This window comes from Choristoneura fumiferana, chromosome 7, assembly GCF_025370935.1.
Source record: "Choristoneura fumiferana chromosome 7, NRCan_CFum_1, whole genome shotgun sequence".
Lineage (NCBI taxonomy): Eukaryota > Metazoa > Arthropoda > Insecta > Lepidoptera > Tortricidae > Choristoneura > Choristoneura fumiferana.
Genome location: NC_133478.1, coordinates 9,813,485 through 9,833,134, shown reverse-complemented (window position 1 = coordinate 9,833,134; position 19,650 = coordinate 9,813,485). Strand labels below are relative to the sequence as shown.

The 19,650-nt window shown below is 39.4% G+C and overlaps 1 non-coding gene across 1 annotated transcript; it reads right to left on the bottom strand.

The window, feature by feature from the left end:
* Positions 1-19,245: 19,245 nt before the first annotated feature.
* On the bottom strand, positions 19,246-19,364 carry LOC141429950 (5S ribosomal RNA). The gene has a single exon (XR_012451585.1). It is a non-coding gene; the product is annotated as a 5S ribosomal RNA (ribosomal RNA).
* Between the last annotated feature and the right edge of the window lie 286 nt (positions 19,365-19,650).

Sequence of the window (19,650 nt, the reverse complement as noted above, 5' to 3'; positions counted from 1 at the left end):
CGTCAAAAATATTTTTTAGGTTCTAGGACCGTTGCAGGTATGCATTGCATTTTCATTGCAATCTGCAAAACTGCACGCAAACTGCACACTACCTTCGAAACGGAGGCTCCGATTTAAATGCGTATGGGCGATCAGTAGTCGCGATTACGTTGGGGTTGGAACCTAGTCCATCTGTAAAGGCCGTAAAGCTTCAATATAAATGTTTTTATCCATTATAAACAAGCATTTATTTAGCTTTACTTCTGACTTCGTTTAGTTGTTATTATTAACTTTGAATCTTGCAATGCTTTTATGAAGGTATGTAGGTCAAATGCCGCCGACAAAAACTTGCTTGATCGCTTTTTAAATATAAAAAAATTGGTTTGCGTTTGATCAAAACCATCGTTCCATAAAAAATGAGTCTAATATTAATTTACATTTGATCCAGAATTATCATCCCCAACCAGATATACTTTGACAAAATGTGCACTAGTAAATTGAAAATACAAACTGAAATATAGATGCACAGAAAAACCAGAAAAATAAGACCATCACTGGGAATCGAACCCAGGTCCTCGGTATTCCGTACCGCGTGCTGTAACGCTACACCACTGATGGTCAACTAGTACACTAGTATATTAAAAACAAACCGCAAGTTAATCCTCCGAATCCCGATCACAAACGCTATAAACTATTAGCAGCTCCCATTGTGTGTGTAAGTGTGTAAGTAAGCCACCGGCGTACTGCTGCTATTATCTAACAGTGAAACTTGAAAGTGCGAGTGTGTGCGCGCTGACGTAACGCAGCTTCACTCTCACTGCTAACGATGCAGATGGAGTAAACAAGTCGAGTAGGAAGTTCAGTACTCGTTACTTGTTACTTGTTTCCAAAACCTTGTTTATTTTGACACGGCGGTGCGTGGAAAATGTAACGAGTTTTTTTACGCGTTGAAGTCTTTTAGATGAGGTTATGAGGCTTTTAGATGGTTGTTTCGTTAAGTGACTGAGAGTGTCCAGTGGCGTGGTGCCGTAAAAACTCGATTCCCACAGGGTTGCATGATTATTTTTACGAGGCAGAATGGCGAAAAGTATGGCAATTAGGTACGCGAGGTGTCCCATCGGAAGAGTTACCTAACTTAAGCTTCATTTACTCCCCGACTTTGTTAACGAAAATGTTTACTGCTCGCCACTCCAGTTTACCATCATCTATTCAGCCAAAATTTTTAATTGTATTGATCGGCGGATAGTAGGTACATATGTATTGTGACCACGAGCTTCAAACAGCTTCGACAATGCTCCTCGTAGAATGCGGGTGCTGTTACTTACAACCAAGTGACTCGCTCGCTTGCAAGCCTACTTCTGTTTCTTTTTTTCTCGTCTTCTTCAATAGATAGAGCTAGGTACATTCGAAGGCATAAATATCTATAAAGCTATAGCGTGAAATATATGTATACATCGACCTTATGGTTAGTGGCATAAAGGTGTATATGTCGGCGACCGATCGTAAAATCCGTCAGATCATGAAATTCCTAGGCACATAGTGAAATGGCGCCATTTCATCATATGCGTCAAAATTGGCCAGGCATATCGTGATATGCCTGAAAAACAATACGGCAGATCGATTAGACCAACGCATTCGTCGATATTCCTAGCTCTATACCGGGCACATCGTGATATGTCGAAAAAATAAAAATTTAGGTACGACGAGCGAAGCGAGAAGTTGTTAGTATGAATTGTGATCACAACGCACGAGCTGAGCGAGCGAAGCGAGCGTGCCGCGATAGCGGCCGGCGAAGTGCCAGGACCGATATGGTGGCGTTTCATGATATGCCTTGGAATTTCATGATCTGCGTAAACCGGCCGGTCTGCCGGTGAAATTACTGGCACTTGAGGTATTCCATCTTAGGCCTCTAGGTTGGCAACGCATCTGCGATCCCCTGGTGTTGCAGGTGTTTATGGGCGGTGGTGATCTCTTACCATCAGGAGACCCACTTGCTCGTATGCCTTCCAGTCGAATAAAAAAAAAACTGGCCAAATCATGAAATGGCGGCGTTTCATGATATGCCTAGGAATTTTATGATCTGCCTAAACGACACTAGGCAAATCGTTAAACTGTGTTTTGAACGATATGGCGGATATCCCTTAGCCAATTCATGAAATGGCGCCATTTCACGACATGCCTAGGAATTTCGTGATCTGGCGAATTTTACGATCGGCCGCCGACATACCTATAGATATTTTTGACGTCTTGGTAACGTACATATATTTATGCCCTTGACTGTACATAAAATATGAATAATTAATTATAGGTCAAAAAGTAAATAAAAGTTGTTATCTATCTACGTTATGTCTCGGGCATCAAAATTCAATTCTGTTTCAAATCAACCATATTGGCACTACCAAAATATCGTCGCATCATCGAGCACACTAGAAAAATCCATGATTCGTCTCTTAGTGGTTTTATTCGACATTATCCGAGCGACACGTAAATCAGGTGTCGCATCTCACTCCAACGCTACAGACTATCACATAAAAGGGCAGTTAAGGAATAAAAGAGGAAGTTTATTTCCACAAGAAATTTGACGGATATATGTAGAACCGACCGACGTTAAAATTTCAAAGGTTTCTGACCGGGTACAAGTAGTACCTATGACGTCCACGTCCACGTTCGCTAATGTTTGTCGGCTTTTGCTCGCTTATTATAAGTGTACCTTCTATCAACATCATGGTCAATATCAGGACCTCAACTGCCGGGAGGAATGACCGCAACGACGTCCTCGCCGCCCCTTGTCATCCATCATACTCCTGCTGCTGCCTGGTCATCAGTCCATATACCTACCCAAATGTACAAATGCATTAGGGGGAGAGCTATATCCAACAAATTGTGTACTATTATTGTGTCTGTTGTGTTGTGTATGGCCTTCCGTGATTATACTCTTCTGTGGCCCGGCGGAAGACCAGTGCTGGTTCTCAACCAGCGACAGCGACATGCTGAGCTGGGATATTTTTATAACAGCATCTATGTATGTGTATATTTGTATATTTATCCTGTTTACGCTAAAATTGGCAGCGTATCTAATAAGATACATAATTTAAGATCATCTTTTTATATTAAGTTATTTTTGCTAGCTCTACAAGAATCCGACCAGGCTTGAATTGAGTACACTTGTCTCACCTTGCCAAGTTAAGGGTTAAGCCTGTTATTGTAGTTATAAATAAATGTTTTTTCTTTCTTTCTTTCAGTTTAGTGGACGTCCTATGACTGATATAATATACTCGTAATGATGGACTAGATAATATAATCTCGCTTCTAATTGCTATGACACTTGGAATTTTCGAATACATATCCAAAACCATTAGCGCGGTTGTCATTTCATGCTTTCGTTTCATTCTTAGAGGGTAAGGAGGAAAACGAGTCATATAACCGGCGTGTCGGTGGTCACTTGTGCTAGCCGTGCAGTGATGCGCATTCGATCCTAGCCACGGTCCGGTGCGCGCGTCTATTTACGGTGGACTTACCGGGCACTAATTATTTATGGATATACCATGTTACCCGCACATGGGTTGTACTGCATCATTGGACTGCACGCTAAGTGTGAGCAAACCGGAGGGTAATCAAGTCAAGGGGCTTTGCGGGTGTAACTGTTAAAATAATAACTTTATCATTTACATGGAACTCAACTTTTTTGAAAGAAATGGAAACATGGTGAATGCATGTATGTGTATGACTGGAAACTTATCTGAATATCGAAATGTGAAATATCGATATTTAAAATATCGACGGTCAAAATACCGAACCTAACCTACTTTCGATATTTTTACTGTCGACTTTTTAACATTAAATATATTAATTTTCGATATTCAGATACGTCCCTGTAGTAGATCCACTTTTAATTATTTTTCATTTTTTTTTGTTTTGCATCCAATTCTAGCTATATGTATCCGAAATAATCCCAATTCTGAAATTATAAATATAAAAAGGCGTGTTTGTGTGTGATGTGTGAATGTTTTTGTTCCCTTTTGACGTTACAATGAATTAATTGTTTGGTACAATTAGGGAAGAAGATAACCTTTGACATGGAAAAGGGCACAGTTTAATTTTTATCCTGCTTCCTGAACTAGTTAGCACATTAAGCTTGATATCTACTACATGCATGTTTGTTACTTCTGCAGGCTAAAACTGCTGGACCAATTTGGGATACAGTTAGCAATATGAGTATAACATGTACGTTTTTTTGTACAAATACATACTTATACTCAGACTAGTTAGCGCGAGGAAGCTAGCGATTGCACATAAAAAGTTACCCTGAACCTAGGATTGAAGTACAAGATAATCTTAACGAGTCCCTGAATATCTCAGTAATCATTCCGACATTTCAATGGAACTATAATTGAATGATTACGTCGTACCACGTTACTACTGCAACGAGTATACTAGTACAAATAATGCTGGGTCCACACGTATGTCAAGCGTCGAAAAACGCACATGACGAAATCATAATTATGTTACTGTTAATACAGACCTAGGCCGTTTTACTGACGTTTCTACCGCTATCTGTATCCTGTTGCGTATATCGAACAGGGTAGCGACACCGAACGGAAGATTTTTATAAAACGGTAATCGTTACTAACGGTATATATTTTTTCATAAAACTATATGCTAACTGAAAATCATTTCTTCAATGTATGCGGCCAGAAACTACTCGTAATGACGGTTTAAACGCTAGTACAACTGCCGCCTGTCTTATTATATCATGTGTCTACATCCCAAGCGTATTGTGGTGTTTAAGAAATATGTGGACCCAGCTTAATGCCCGCTCTACATGTTGGGCCAACATAAATGACGCGGTTACACGAATGAACGCCATGTTATATTTTGATCTCTCTCTAACTAATTGCGTCCCTCACTTTGGCATACGTTGGCTTAATATGTAGAGCGGGCTTAAAGTTCCCTTTTATTTTGTTTTTTGTTAACTTACACGTTATAACCAAGTATCTAAATACAATAAGTTATACAAAACAACGATCACATTGACGTCATCGATGTTTCTTCATCGCACAAATTAGTCATTATGCGTAGAGTATAAAATACACACAGCCACTTATTTCCGGTCCTATAAAAAAGTCAGTTTATGTACCTATATGTTTTGTTTGCTTAACGTTTATTTCTGCAAGAAAAATCGTGCAATTTGCATTACATTTAAGTAGCGCTGCTCGATTGAAAGCTGCACACTCGTTCTATTTAGAGACTTGCAATGTAATGCAACTTGCATCATTTTTATCGTAGGTCTAAACTGGGCTTTAGTTATGCTGCGAATCGATTTAAACTTTATTAGTATCAGTTTTTTTAGTTTTTACCACTCGTTGAATCCGACTCGGCTGGGCAGCGTTCGGCAAGCTTCGCAGTGTCTTTTCGTATAAATTACCGCTGTGTTTGGAAGTCAAAAGTCTTTGACCAGTGTGTGTTGCCAGTGATGATTTACGGATCTGAGGCGTGAGCGCTTACGAGGGTCAAACTGAAAGTTCTTAGAAAATCAAAAACTGAGCAAACTAGCAAGTTATTAGTTTTATTATATCTTTTTAAAATAGTGTCCATTCACATCAATACACCGCTGCATCCGATGGAACCACAAATAAAATAAATATAATTAATAAAATTAATGCTCACAAGTTTATGAACTTTACTGTACGAGTAAGATCGCGTACCTACTTGCGGCTCGGCAAGCTTTTTTGTATTGTTCCGTCATAGCGTCCGAACGGGAGTTGTGGAGGTCAAGCGGGGAGGCCTTTGCCCAGCATTGGGAATATATAAGGTTTAAAAAAATATTCCGTCAAGTTCTTGAACTTAGGTGAATCACGAGCGAAGAAAAACCACCAAGTCACAAGTACAGTCGAGGGGATAAATATCTATACAGCCATAGCGTCAATTATATGTATAAATTATACTTATGGTCAATGGCATAAAGGTGTAGGTATGGATATTTTGACGCCTTGGTAACGTACAAATATGTTTATGACCTTGACTATACAGTCGAGGGCATAGATATAATATCTTTACAGCCATAGCGTCAAATACATATATATAAGCTAATAAAAATATTAATATTATATATATATATATATATATACATACATCGACCTTTATAGATAACGTACGAACATATATCCTTGACTGTACCTAGGTTAACTAGAACCAGCAAATTCGCGTAGATATTTATGTAAATCTGTGTCAGGAAAAGATTGTTCTTGAGCGATCTGCACTGTAGGGCTAGCTCGAGACTGCATGTTTGTCCCTCTGCGCGTTTTTTCTATATATTTAAGCAAGACGATATAGCTTTTATTAATGACCACGGATCAGTATCCAATTTTTTTTTTATTAACTCCTGCATTATTCATTTTCAATTTAGGTAAGGTACTTACTTGAAAAATAAGTGTAGGCGAGGTAAAAGGACTACGAATTTGCTATTTAATCTGAATACTGCGCAATAAATCTACTTGATAAATGTTTAACTAAGCAACTGTTAAAATTATCTCCTCGTAAATAAGTAAACCTTTGAATAGTTAAGTTTATATAACCCTCATTAACTACTTCGATGTAAAAGAGAACTGTCAGCTAAATGGTACATTATTCCATTGTGAAAAAGAACTACTCGTACTTTGATTAGTTTGACAATCATACTTAATATTGTGCATTTTGGCAAAAACCATATGTATATTATTTCCCAACCTAGTATCCATGAAGATGCATTCGACGTCCGATTAAGAAAAACAAGAAAAAATATTTTTGGCTCTTTTATTGTGTACTCAAACTTATAAAAATAATAATTCTTAGGTATTACGACAATCGCTAAGCTGCTAACACATAGAGGGAAAACCGAAAACCAACCCACCTATCTTCATAGGACCATCGTGGCGGTTACGTCGTCATTGTCATTCAGACTTCATTCCCTTGGGTACAGTTTCCGAGTAAAATGCCTGTGTCATGCAGAGGGGCAGGTAGGACAAGACTATACCTTATCGACTAAGTAACTATCCAAAAAAATACGGCAAAGCATTGAGCATAATATGTAACATCCATCTCCGACAATAAAAATACACAGTGACTATCATAAACTACAAAATTGGCACATTTTATTAACGCTCTAAGCTACCGAAAAATTGCAGTCTCCACACGTAACACAGCATCATTACAAAAAAGCCTCAAAATATTACGCAATATGGCGTGCGTCATTGACGCAACGCTTGTTTTCGTGGGTCGTGGTAAGTGTGTCGCGGGCATTGCGGTCAGCTGATGGCCCACTGCTGCGCCCGCGCCGCCAGCGCTGACATAACGCCGGCCCGCTTCCGCCGCCGGTGAAAGGACTGCGCGCTGCACACCTCCCAGCGAACCTAGGGTTGGGTTACACGCCTCTAAAGATCACCTACATAACCCGGCTTTATCTTACGAGGAAGAATTGTAATTTGCGGAACATGGAAGTATACGCTTATATAGCCAGAAGCACTTATGAGCATTAAGCGGCTTCCTCATGCTCTGTTGTTAGTCGAGTCTAATTAAATTTATGGCGTCTATGAAATAACTTTGCTCGGATTTATGAACTGTCAGTGCTAAAGTTAAATATCGCTACAAATTAATAAACCTGATATTGGCTACAAAATGCGCATTCAATTAGAGTTGACAAGGAAATGAATGTCACACGGCACATTGTACAAACTGTGTCGCAAGAACGAAATACCAGTTCCCCGACTTGTTATGGGTACCTTATTTAACTGAACCAGACACTTACCCGGCCTGTCGTTAGATATTACATGACAATAGGAAGAATGACAGTGCCTGCACCAAGCCGTACGTAATCTAGGCAATACGTATATTAAGGTGCTCGGAGCCACTATAATCATGTGAATGAGCTTTGAATTGGGCGTATTTTTTTTGTCAATTAAATAAAAACATATGAAGATCAAAGTTTCGCATGCCCCCGTGGACCTCCAGTCCCGACCACAGGCCCCCACTCCCAAACTTTGGCACGCTTCATTTTTGTGACTTTTTGTTTGATTGACAAAATAAAAAATACGTGTCTAATACGTATTTTTTAATAATCTAACTAATCTATCTAATCTAATGAAGCACCGTGGACGGACGACCTTAAGAGAGTAGCTGGCGACGGATAGATGCGAGGGGCTGAAGACAAGGTATTGTGGCGCGCTATGGAAGAGGCAGTGGATTGCTGTAGGCTGATGATGAATAAGCTAACAATCCAATTTTTGATCACTTCTAGTCAATTATTATTATTATAGCCACCAGTTACAATTTTGTCATCCTTGCCTTTACAATCAACTATTGACACACGCATATAGGCCATACTTAAGAGCGGAGACAGCGTATGTGTATTAAATCTTGTTAGTACATAAATCAAATCTATCGACAAAAAGCTTCCAATAAGATTGGCTTCTGGACAACATACACAGACCCGCCCTAACTCTACAAACAGTAGCACAGTTCCATTCAAACCACATTTCAGCAGCGGTTTACGGCTCCGTAGAACTAATTGAAGCAGATACGGGGCTAGGAAACAGATACCGGTCCTAAAAGCCATTAATCAGCCTTATATTGTATTGGATAGTGTTGTTTCACGGTGAGTTAGGAAGTCAGGTTTCTGTGCATTTACCATTTAGGGTCGAGACTACAGACCTAGTAAGAAATATCCACGAATTAAAGCGCGGGGCTATAGGACTACAAAGTCTTATATTTATTTTCCCCACAGCCCCCACCCACATACCTACATTTACACAGCGGTCCGTTTCATCGGTTTTTATGCGACGACGGCATTTGAATGTGTTCACACAATATGTTGCAGTAATTATATAGGTGCAGTATTAAGTATTACTGTTATGTGAGTAACTCGCTCGAGCTACATGTCGCCATCGCTGAATAAAAATAGGCCCTTTACTACGAGTTGCATTTCGAATGTAGTATCTTGGCGTCCCGCTGACGTTAATATATTTAATACGAGAGTGAGTGGGACGGTACAATACTGACTTCAATTTTAGAATTTCGTAGTAGCCCCCCAGCCCTTATACTACGACGAAGTTCGATTTTAAACTGGGGATACTTGTGTCTTTATGTTACGCCACGGATGGACATAGCAAAACTATAAGCGTTCCTGCGGCGAAAAGTGGTGACATCCAGTTGCGAAATAAATATGCATGATACATCTCCATTCCTTTTTTTATTAAATCCATAACCAAAATTGTGACTGAATTATAAGAAACTTAAAGTTTATTTTTAAAGTGACAAATAAACATGGTGGAATATGTGCGTTTTTCAATCTATTTTTACTATGTTTTATGTTAAAGGAACTTAGCGATATCATTATAATATTTCTACTCTACTCTAATGGGTACCAATGACTCTCCTTGAGTAGTTGCTATTCATGGGCAGCGGTGATCATTTCCCATCAGATGGCCCGCTTGCTCGTTTTCCTTCCTCTCATAATAAAAAAAGAAGAAAAAACCTACCACAATATTTTGTTTAATTTATACCTAAACCTACTGTTAGGAAAAAATACTAGCTCCAAGCGACATCTGTATACCAGATAGATCTGTATAGATCTGTGCTCAGTGTTTTAACATTATCACTGGCACAATTTGGCTCTTCCGCACATGGCCGTGCTCCCTAATGTTATGGGTTTCGGCGCATTTAGTACGACTTGCTGTTTTTTGTACGTCGATAGCGCCCGCTTGTTAAATAGATTACGCTGTTTACTCGTTATAATGTCGGCCAGTTTTTTTCCTCAGTTATAATTGGACTGGCATAGACTTCACTTACATTGTGCTTGGTCACTCGAGTCAGAATAACTCATGACTTTGACAGGAGGAAAATCTAGAAGCAAGCGTTATTCCTCGAACATATTATTATAGTAAGTTATCTAGGTAATGATTTGTGACTATTTCGCGGCGCGTTTAAACGTAATGTAATTACTTGTTAATCATTATTAACTTTTTATTTACTTAAGTTTAATAAACAGGGGATGTCTAATTTATGAATGCTCGTAATAGTGAATTATAGCAGTAGCAGGCATGTAACAAATGTAACTGATATTTATTCCTATTTGAGGTTTATAATATTGTAGCATCAAATGCCACAAATATGTACATAAAAAATCGAAATATCGAGATTTATTTTGAAGGTATAGGTACAAATATACAAAAGCGATAAAAAAGCTACTTTTTATATTTGATTCACACTCAATCAATGGTAGTATTCACTTTCCCCGTGCTCTTTTTATTACTTTTCAACCAGTTTTATTTTATTTAGCCCGTTAAATGTCCCACTGCTGGGCAAAGGTTTTCCCTTTTTGCCGTCATTCGTTTCTATCGAGAGCCCACCATGACTGAAGTTTAAAACTTATAAATTGTTTGCTATTATTTATTTTTATAGCAAATAAACTAATATTTTATTCAAGCCGAGACATTTTCGGGAAACTCAGTCCTTCATTTGTATGGGCGCGCCAAATAATTGAATAGTGAGCAACAAGAAATCAAACAAATTCAAGGGCACTGGCAACATTTGGTCAAATGTTTGCCAACTTGTCCTTGTTGCTAAGACAGATGAAACTCGCCGTTCAATTGTGTAAGCTATAATTATTCGGATCATTTGAGACTTAAATTTGACTAAAGTTTGTCATTGTTACGGTTGTAATTTATGTTGTTGTTTTCTCATTTGAATTCATGAGCGGATATGAACGCGTACAGCTACCCTTAATTTTGCCCCGAAAAAATGAGGGATGTTATAAGTTTAGCATAATATGTTTCTGGCTGGTTTTAATGTTACTTTGTAGCTGCATTAATAACAATTAAATAAATAGGTATGAAAAATTAAATTAAATCGAAAATAACGGTAGGTTCTCACACAAAAATTGTTTTTTTTTTCTTTACGGTGGCACGGAACCCTTTATGTTCAATCAGCACAGACCAGACGGCCGGTTTTTTTTAATAATGCACCATTCGACGTATGTTCAAGTTTCAAATAAAATAAAACAGACTTAAGATTTTTTTTCTTTGTTACTAAAGATGATAGATTTTACTGTGACATGCCAGAATTTTCAAAGGAGTTTTTTATAGACAGCATCATGAGGAATTATTTTAATTCATCTAGTGACTCACTTGAATTTTAAATTAGCTATTCTGATCTCTTTAAACAATAAGCAGTATCTAAAAAAAATACTTTCGAGTTATTTATACAGTTGTGAAGCTTAAGACACTAGTGCATTTATTTATGAAGTTTTTTGTGAGACACCACTTCCTGCCCTCAGGGCAGCAGTACAAATTTGAAATTATTAATACAAATGTATTAACCAACCCACACTGAGTTCTGACAACAGGGGCAACAGAATGGTAGACGAACGGCGCCTTCAATCTGAACAGAGTGAGGTCAATTGACGACTAATTGTAGAGTCTACTGCCATTGAACGCGGCAGCTCTTTGGAGCCCCTTGCCGCTTTATAGCCATTCCTCTGATTGACTAACCTCTGTTCCTTATCATTATCAACATGGAGATATAGAACAGGACAACACGACATTGAGATCCTTTTAAACAAATGTGGAATAAGGATGTACGGCTGGTTGTATCTATACACTTAATAGTCTTCTTCTTCTCTTTTAAAATATGGCTTTTCTGTCCTAATTAATAGGACAATTTCGCCAGTGTCGAGGTAAACTCTCTTTGAGAGGCACGTTGTACGGTGATTGTAGTTTTTGCAACTTGATAGTAAAATTCCAGAAACCATGTGGAGACCACTTGTGCATTAAAAAATTTTAGACACGAGAGCAATATAGAATTTTGTGATCACTGTTCACTGTTAAGGTTAATCGCCGCATAAAACACTATCAAAATTATACTTCAACTAGCCAAAGAAACAGAACTAGCAAAATTAGATATTGTCTACATCCGCCATCTTCGAATGCTACAAATCGAATCCACTTAATAGTCAGCGCTTCCACAGTTAACTTTAGTTTTGAAGTGATCAAATGCTTTGTCTACTATTCTGTTATCTCGTGAGTAGACGATATTATCGTTATCAGTCTACTCTAGCAATATTGATAATTTGTCGCTAGGGTGCTAATCTTGTAGTAAACCGGATTACCAAAGCCAACAACCTTTCTGCATAATAATATGTATATCATTGCGTTCGCGCTTGTTTTTAAGACATAAAATTTGATAAAAACCTGCACCATTCCAAAATAATGTAGGTATCAAAATACTTTGTGAAAAACAAAAATATTATTGTATTCTTGAACCAGTCTGATTTTAGACCAAACAAGCCAAATCAACTCGGTCGTTAAAAGTTGATATTTTACTCGAAACGAACGATATCAAATTTAAGTCGTGGTCGTGACCTTTAAAACTTGGTAAACTTTATGTTTAGCTTAATACTCGTGAGTAGGTAAATATCTCGTCTCCTGGTCCGCGGACACCATTCGAGAACTTTCTGACCCCATCGGCCATCAGTCCTGCGAACAATGTGCCCCGCCCGCTGCCACTTCTGTTTAAGATCGCGAGATCGCGGTGGATGTGGAAAGCACAAGACCGGTCTGAGTGGAGAGCCGTGGGGGAGGCCTATGTCCAGCAGTGGACGTCTTTCGGCTGACATAATGATGATATAAGGTAGGTATAGAAGTGGCAGTGGGCGGAGCACATTGCTCGCAGGACTGATGGCCGATGGGGTCAGAAGGTTCTCGAATGGCGTCCGCGGACCGGGAGACGAGCTGTTGGTAGGCCTCCAAAAAGATGGAGCGACGACCTGGAGATAAGATCGCGGGATCGCGGTAGATGCGGAAAGCACAAGACCGGTCTGAGTGGAAAGCCATGAGAGACGACTATGTCCAGCAGTAGAAGTCTTTCGGCTGACATGATGAGGTAGGTATTAAGTACCTAATGCTTCTTACACAGAAAGTTAGAAATGGCTTTGTACCGATTGAAGTCAAAGTAGCCACACCGAAAAAAAAGATTAGCTAACAGTAACAAAAAAAAATTTTGCGTGTAACATAACTTGAGTAACTACAAAACTAGTAGCTAAAAGTTAGGTGATGTCTTACAAAATCAGTTTTGCAATATTAGCATCATTTTGGTTCCTAATTAATAAATTTTGGCTAAACGTCAAGTAGCCAAACTAGTTCAGCTATCCTTTTCAGTGCATTCTGTAAATTGATGGACCCCATCGAACTAACAATTTGGGGAAAATAACGGATGCATTAATTAGACGGGAAGTATGTACAAGTCTGGAGAAATTAATATCATCAACCATTCTCGGGATTTGTGCATTAAGGAGCTGTTTCTCCATCCATTGATTAGTGTTAACTGACGGTTAAATGTGATGCCGTCTCTATTTGTTTTTTTCCAATAGACGGAGACGGCATCACATTTAACCGTCGGTTAACGCTAATCAATGGATGGTGAAACCGCCCCTTAATCTAATTAACCTATAGATATCTCTTTTGTGGAAAAATAAGCGAGGCGTTATTTAAAACGCGGTGCATGAATCTGGAAAAAGATAGACCGAAATAAGATTCCTCTTTAGGGTTCCGGAGTTAACTTGGAATCCGTATAGTTTCGCCATGTCTGTCCGTCTGTCTGTCTGTGTGTCTGTCCGTCCGCGACTAAGCTCAGAGACCTTTAGTACCTACTAGAAAGCTGTAATTTGGCATGAACGCCAACAGTGGTAAAATAAAAAAAAAATTTTAGGGTACCTCCTATAGACGAAAAGAGAGTTTTTTTTTCTCGACTAACCCTATAGTGTGGGGTTCGTTGGATAGGTCTTTTGAAACCATTGGGGTTTGCCATTACGATTTTTCGATTCAGTGATCTGTTTGCGAAATATTCATCTTTAAAATCTTTAAAATCTAAACTGTTAGGTGGAAAAATTTGAAAAAATATAAGATGGTGGTAAGTACATCAAATTTACAAGGAAAATTATAAAGGCTAAGATTACAAAATATACCTAAACCTGGAAGATTCCGTAAACAATACGAAATCCATAGAAAAATATGAAAAATATTAGGTAGGTACTTGATTTTTTCGTAATGGGTACGAAACCCTATCTTGGGCGTGTCCGACACGCTCTTGGCCGGTTTTTTTACTCTATACGGATTAAAGTCACTAAAGTAACTGGCTCCGCCCGCGTGGTATTCGGTTATCGCGCGCTGTTCCCTCGGGAACTGTGCATTTTCCAGGATAAACAGTAGCCTATGTCACTCTCGGGCTCATAAACTATCTCTATGCCAAAAATCACGTCGATCCGTCGCTCCGTTACGGCGTGAAAGACGGACACACACACAAACATACAAACACACTTTCGCATTTATAATATTAAAGTATATGGATAACTTATTGACTGTTGGAACCACGAAACCATGAGTTGGTAGGAATTAGGGTACATGCTATCGTGAGCGCAGGAACGAGTAGGGTCGCTGCGATAGCGGGGCTATCGGCGCCGATAGCCTATCGGTCGGGGTCTCATTCGCCGAATATTAACAGCTCGTATTATACTAGCTCACTCGCTCAACTAGTACAGCATTTCCTGAAGTCAGTTTTGCGTCACCTTAGTATTCACTGCCTTATAATAAAATAATAATAATATCATGGGGTAGAGCCGTGGTGGCCTAGTGGTTTGACCTATCGCCTCTCAAACAGAGGGTCGTGGGTTCAAACCCCGGCTCGCACCTATGAGTTTTTCGAAATTCATGTGCGGAATTACATTTGAAATATACCACGAGCTTTGCGGTGAAGGAAAACATCGTGAGGAAACCTGCACAAACCTGCGAAGAAATTCAACGGTGCGTGTGAAGTTCCCAATCCGCACTGGGCCCGCGTGGGAACTATGGCCCAAGCCCTCTTGTTCTGAGAGGAGGCCTGTGCCCAGCAGTGGGACGTATATAGGCTGGGATGATGATGATGATGATGAATATCATGGGACATGATTGACACCAATTGACCTAGTCCCAAACCAAGCAGAGCTTGCACTATGGGTACCTACTAGGCAACGGAAAAACATACTTAAATATAGTTTTTTTTAATCCTTTTTTTTTTATTCGACTGGATGGCAAACGAGCAAGTAGGTCTCCTGATGGTAAGAGATCACCACCGCCCATAAACATCTGCAACGTCAGATGTATATTGCAGATGTATTGTGTGTGTATTGCAGATGTGTTGCCAACCTAGAGGCCTAAGATGGGATACCTCAAGTGCCAGTAATTTCACCGGCTGTCTTACTCTCCACGCCGAAACACAACAGTGCAAGCACTGCTGCTTCACGGCAGGATTAACGAGCAAGATGGTGGTAGCAATCCGGGCGGACCTTGTACAAGGTCCTACCACCTGCAATATATACATATTAAACATCCAAGACCCGAGAACAAACACACAAATGTCTGCCCCGGACGGGAATCGAACCCGGGACCTCAAGCTTCATAGTCTGGTCCTCTAACCACTTGGGTATCCGGTCGTCGAAATGATATTATGATAGAGCTCCAAAAAGAACTCATCGCGGGCAATTCGAGCGTTACAACCGCCTCATTTTTCTGGTCACATTTTTTATGAATTGGTTATAGATTTTGATGTCGTTTTCGATTGTTTGTTAGAGCTCCTGTTTTATTTCTACCGGATAATTAAAAAAACAGTAACAGAATATTCAACCATTAATACAGAAGTGTCCAGAAAAATAACCGGTAGCGCTCGAATTATCACCCTGCCCTCAAATTTTGATGCTTGTGTGTGATTTTAGAGCGATATCGAATGGTGGATTTCGCGGAGAATTAATGACTTGGGAAGGGTTCGGAGGCGCTAAAAGTTTTAGAGCACCTGCCCGCTAGAATCGTAGGGGCTAGCACTCCAATATATGTATGTATGTATGTAAACTCTTTATTACACATAAAATAAAAAATACAAATACACAGAGAGGGGAACAAAGGCAAGCTTATCCCTAATTAGGAATCTCTTCCAGCTAACCTATTTTGGTTATATAGAGGATAAGCAGACAGTGAAAAATACATGCGGTAAAGAGACAAAACAGAAATACTCAAAAGAGAAAAAATAAATACAACATTATATCGTCATCATCATCACAATCATCAGCATATAGCAGTCCACTGCTGTACATAGGCCTCCCCCAATGAACACCATTGCGCCCTGTACTCAGCTCAACAAGTCCAGCTTCTACAGCATCCAGTTTCCTTGTTTTTCGAGGTGTTTCTTTTTTCTTTTGGGGTTCACTATAAATGAACGCAAAGAAAGTTAATGTTCTAATCCCCTTGAATAGTTTAACGAGTACCTGTGACTCGCTTTGTCGACCATGATAAAGAATTGCGTTGGTGAAATTGTGCATTTGAAATACGAATAGGGCAGAACAAAACTAGAGGTCTAATTAATTTTGCCAACAACTAGTTGTGTTATAGTTTTGTAGCAAATAATTTTTTCCACTTTCAAAATATATTTTCGGGTGAAAGATAAAAACGGTCTTTAGTGCGTTTTTTTCTTGCCACAGTTCAAAAGGTAACTACGGGTAGATAACTACAATCGAAAGTAAATGACTACATTTAAAATAGTCAAGACAAATTGCGCTCCTAATAAAACAGGATAAAAGAGTTCTAGAAATATTGTGCAGTGTATATGTAATAACTTTGTCGCTAAACAGTGAACTATTCATTCATCATTACATTATAATGTATTATTGCGGAAATAGGTAGGTCTGCTATCGCAAAAGGCGTCCCACATTTGAGCCGATAAGGCTTATTATTGGCGCGCCGATAACTGCTGGTAATGGATTATTTATCTTAACGAAAGCGAAAACAATTCGCTTCTTTTCGGTGTCAAACGAAAACAACTAAAAAGATACTGGACGTTTCCAGGAAGCTACTTAATGACACAAGAAAAATTGTTATTTGTAGAGCCAAAATTTTTAACGTTTTAAACTATTAACTAAAAGAATATTTATAACTAACTGCATAGTACCTTACTTATTCAAACATTATTAGGGTTCCGTACCCAAAGGGTAAAAACGGAAACCCTATTACTAAGACTCGGACTGTCTGTCCGTCTGTTACCAGGCTGTATCTCATGAACAATGCTAGCTAGACAGTTGAAATTTTCACAGATTATGTATAACTCTGTGGCCGCTATAACAACAAATACTAAAAACAGAATAAAATAAACATTTAAGGGGGTCTCCCATACAACAAACGTGATTTATTGCTGATTTTTGCTCGATATTAATAACGGCAACAGGTAGACGCCTGAAATATTCATAGAATATTTAGTCGTGTAGAACCATAAACTAAGACATCTGTACAACATGCGCGCGGGCTCGAATACTTTCCCGCTCGCACAGTAACCTATCTCGCTCGGCGGCCCGATACACCCGAGCGCCTACGAAGGCTGCATTCGGAACTAATAAAAGGCGCTGCGCGGACGAGAGTGCATCATTCAGCTAGTGGTCTAGCTTGAGAGACGGCCTCTGCTATCCTCAAGTAAAACCAACAAGTGGGTACGGGGTGAGACGGCCTCTGCTGTCCATTCCATAAACTCACAGTTGTATGTCTATACTTTAGCTAGGTTATTTAAGTAAAGTAAGCCCTAAACCTGTTTTGTAAGTTTTCCTGAATAAACCTTCTGAACTGTCTTCCTGGCGCTTCATTCACCCTACAATCTGGCGCCCAACGTAAATAACGTAAATTACTAGACGCCACCCTACAATCTGGCGCCCAACGTAAATAACGTAAATTACTAGACGCCACCCTACAATCTGGCGCCCAACGTAAATAACGTAAATGACTAGACGTAAATCAAAAGAACTTAAGCAAGAAGATAGCCAAGAAGAAACACATCAGATGGCGATTCAATATACTCCTGAACAGTTTGAAGAGCTATTAAGTCGATTTCCCTTACATTCGACAACAAACAAAACGGATGCCAGCAGTTACGCCATTGGAGCAGCTTTAGTGCAGGGGGAGGGAGAGAGAGAACATCCTATTGAATATGCTAGTAGGCTACTTACACCAGCTGAACGCAATTACACAGTGACAGAAAGTGGATTTTCTGCTAAACTCGCACCCCGTGGAGATGGTCCATACGTAATCATAAATAAAATGGGAAGTTCAATCTACGAAATTGCTAATGTAAACGAACCTAAGAAACCCATTGGAAAATATCACACATCTGCTATAACTCGATTTACAAAACGAGATGATAAGAATCCAGAGCCTGTCCTACCTATTAGACGACGGGGACGGCCGAAGAAACAGCAACTCGTTCCAGTTCCTGGTACTGGTACTCTTACGGGACGTCAACGAGTACCAGAGGGGAGAATGTAGAACCATAAACTAAGACATCTGTACAACATGCGCGCGGGCTCGAATACTTTCCCGCTCGCACAGTAACCTATCTCGCTCGGCGGCCCGATACACCCGAGCGCCTACGAAGGCTGCATTCGGAACTAATAAAAGGCGCTGCGCGGACGAGAGTGCATCATTCAGCTAGTGGTCTAGCTTGAGAGACGGCCTCTGCTATCCTCAAGTAAAACCAACAAGTGGGTACGGGGTGAGACGGCCTCTGCTGTCCATTCCATAAACTCACAGTTGTATGTCTATACTTTAGCTAGGTTATTTAAGTAAAGTAAGCCCTAAACCTGTTTTGTAAGTTTTCCTGAATAAACCTTCTGAACTGTCTTCCTGGCGCTTCATTCACCCTACAATCTGGCGCCCAACGTAAATAACGTAAATTACTAGACGCCACCCTACAATCTGGCGCCCAACGTAAATAACGTAAATTACTAGACGCCACCCTACAGTCGTATATTCACTTTAAAAAGAAATAATGAAATTAAAATAAAATACTTAAATATTTAAGGGGGGCTCCCATAAAACAAACGTGCTTTTTTGCTAATGTCTATACTTGAAACGTTTAGGTAATTAACTAAATGTAAAAAACAAAACAACGTCAATTGATGTGTTAAGTATTAAAATTCCCCCATTGAACTATAAAAGCATTTACATTTCGGTATTGAAATACACTAGTCTAGTTTGTATTACAATGATAGATAAAAAAATGAAGTAAAATGTTTAAAATCCTTGAATGTACCAAATCTGGCAGCTGAAATTTGTTTACAGTTTAGTTAATTACCTATCCAAACCAAGTATATAATGTTTTATAGATAATAGTACGGGACCCCTTTGTGCGCGAGTCCTACTCGCACTTGACCGGTTTTTTCAAAAAGCAAAAAGCCAACGGCACGCGGTGTTCCCAGGCGGTCACCCATCCAAGTACTGACCGCGCCCGACGTTGCTTAACTTCGGTGATCGGACGAGAACCGGTGTTTTCAACGTGGTATGGACGTTGGCAAGCACAGTAGAGAATTTTAGCAACATATACAATAATGTTATCATTCTCTTCACATCTGTTATTTCTTTATGCCAATAGGATGATATAAAATAAGTTCGTCTTTTATTACATGCTTTTATTTAGTTTCTCCTGTCCCGATGTCTGTCTGTCTGTCTGTAGTCAAATCTTGCAAGTTAAATTTGGCCAACTTCCAGTAGTCAGATTGACTTGAAACTTTGAATACTTATGTAAATCGCGTGACAATACAATAATCTAGTAGTGAAATCCTGGTAGTCCAGCCAGGAT